This window comes from Olea europaea, unplaced genomic scaffold (genome assembly GCF_002742605.1).
Source record: "Olea europaea var. sylvestris unplaced genomic scaffold, O_europaea_v1 scaffold2986, whole genome shotgun sequence".
NCBI lineage: Eukaryota > Viridiplantae > Streptophyta > Magnoliopsida > Lamiales > Oleaceae > Olea > Olea europaea.
The window spans coordinates 1-2,438 of record NW_019248500.1 but is presented as its reverse complement, the minus strand read 5'-3'; the positions used below and the strand labels follow the sequence as shown (position 1 = coordinate 2,438).

The 2,438-nt window shown below is 30.7% G+C and overlaps 1 long non-coding RNA gene across 1 annotated transcript; it reads right to left on the bottom strand.

Annotated features, from left to right (window-relative positions):
- Window positions 1-450: 450 nt before the first annotated feature.
- On the bottom strand, window positions 451-1,565 carry LOC111384729. Its single transcript, XR_002700953.1, has 3 exons — window positions 1,410-1,565; window positions 1,230-1,286; window positions 451-650 (listed from the first exon to the last, which is right to left on the bottom strand). It is a non-coding gene; the product is annotated as an uncharacterized LOC111384729 (long non-coding RNA).
- Between the last annotated feature and the right edge of the window lie 873 nt (window positions 1,566-2,438).

Genomic DNA, 2,438 nt, shown 5'->3' with positions numbered 1-2,438 from the left:
GAGAGGTTAAATCATTATCCAAAATCAAATTAAATACAGTAAAAGCAATCTATCTATATATGGTACAATTATAATGGTAATATAAACGTCAACTGTAATTTTCGATGAACTTCGTAATCTTATTCAATCTCATTGACAAAATCCATGACATTAACGGTTATAATATAGCTCTGTTTGTGCAATGGCATTACAATCTGGCAAATCCAAACTAGGAAAACAACAAGCAACAACTATCTAGACATGAAAGCAAAAATGGAAAAGGAAAAATCGAGTTATAACAAGAAGACAAGGATATCCGCCGAACATTGCAATTTGCAAGAAAGCAAATAATTAAACAAACCACAATGCAATCGTGGAAAGGAAAATTTACACACAGAAGTACTAGAATAAACTACGTTCCAAAAAATAAAGAATTAATAGACTAAACTAGCATTTAAAATGGAACGTGATAACTTCACTAGTAAAACAACCACCTCAAGCCGCCGTGCAGCTCTCGTCTCTTCACCATGCTTTTCATCTGCTAGTATAAGCTCCTCGTCATTGTTTAGCTGTAGTCTCTGATTGCCCATGTCAGGAGCAAGAAGCGCATTTAAGACATGGATGAGACAGCATAAGATCCCAGAGTCAAGGAAAGGTTGTTTTTCGATAGGCTGTAGACATGCAAGTAACTTGTGAGCTATACCAACATATAATGCATCCATATAACTGAAAGCATTCAGTGTCTTCAACAATTATGTCCATTTTTAACTAAGAGATGTCAATAAATCACTTAACATTTTTCACCGCAGATTCTCGCGTTCAACGGAAATATTGCATATTATTGTGTTTTGCAAATGCACATAGGATATAACACTAAATTAGTTTGATAAATATTACTGAAAAACATTATACTACTCAATCCTGGGATTGAATGTGCTAATTTCACTTTTGGAGATACATAAATACCCCCGTCACTTTTTTGATATATCGGAGGGTGAAATCAATTCCTTAAAATTTACAGTTCCATTTATAAATAAGTCGTTATCATGAAGAAAAAGATCATAGAGAAAAGCCTGTAAGATGGAATCCCATTCGAGCCAAATTACTGAGACTGGGACGGAGAGTAGGCACCACAGCAATGAGTGAATTTAAGTTATTACGATAAATGGAAAGTGAAATATAAATTAATTTGTAAAGCAAAAGTATAAAAAGAATAGAAAATCATATGTTAGTACATTCAATATGCATACCCCAGATACAAGGACTTCAACTGCATGTAATAAATTTGCTCCAGGCCTGATGCCATCCTGCTCAGAATTTAAAAAATTAAAAAAATTAAAAATAAAAAAAAAAATTAGCGACACGATAAAGAAGATTGAACAAGAAATGGAAACAGAGAATTTTTTTGCATATATAATCCAAGGAAAAACCTTTGTGATTGTAGAGAAAAAGTTCAAAACTCTCTCAACTTCCAAAGATCTTGTTTTACTGCTAAGTTTCAACTTTTCAATATCAGTTACAAACGCTCTTCCCACTACAAAAGAGAATATATGTGTCTCTACTAACCTGCAAAATGATAGTTAAGAAATTAACCTCTCTATTTCACCATGAAAGCGAGAATTCCAATGGAAAGAATTTAAGGATGAACTTAAGAAAGTTGACACGTATCTTACGGGTTATATTATACATGAAAACAAAGAGTTACTTATTGTGATAGTAACAAATACATAACTTTTTTGACGTTGAATGACTCAAATACCTTTAATGATTTAAAACATTACAAACATAGTAAAAGAATTATTTTAAATTTGGTCCTACTTTGTTTAGGTTCTAATTGACTTAACTATAAAAAATATAAACGATAACATAATAAAAATGAAATGATTTCATTCCGCGGAAAAAAACGTCAGCTGATTTATTAAAATTGAAAATAACTTAATACAAACATTTTATTATTTAATTATGTTCTAAAAGTAAATTTTTGTTATCTAACATAAATGTTAAGTATTGAATAATTAACTAACAAAATAATTTAGCACCAATATGATCTAATAAAGACCACCTAAGCCATTGTCAAATAACCTTATAAAACTAATTTGGTGATTTACTAAATATATCGAATATTATACTTAATATTCATCCAAAACATTAAAACACATTCTCATCAAACTTTGGAGGAGAAAGTGTTCCATTGTTTAATTCTATAAAACAAGCCAAATGTATTTTCCTTCATTGACAATTTCACTCTACTCATGTGCAACTATTGATAATAAACATAGAGTTGTTTATAAGTTAGTTTATCCAAAAATACACGTGTGAGAAAAGGTTGTAAATTCCAGTATCTGTAAAGATATACTCGTTAGGTTTTCTAGACGGGGAGTACATTGTTCATCAAAAGAAAGCACAACTATAGTGATCCTGGTACAAAATAACCAATTGTGAAAGACAAATGAAATCTC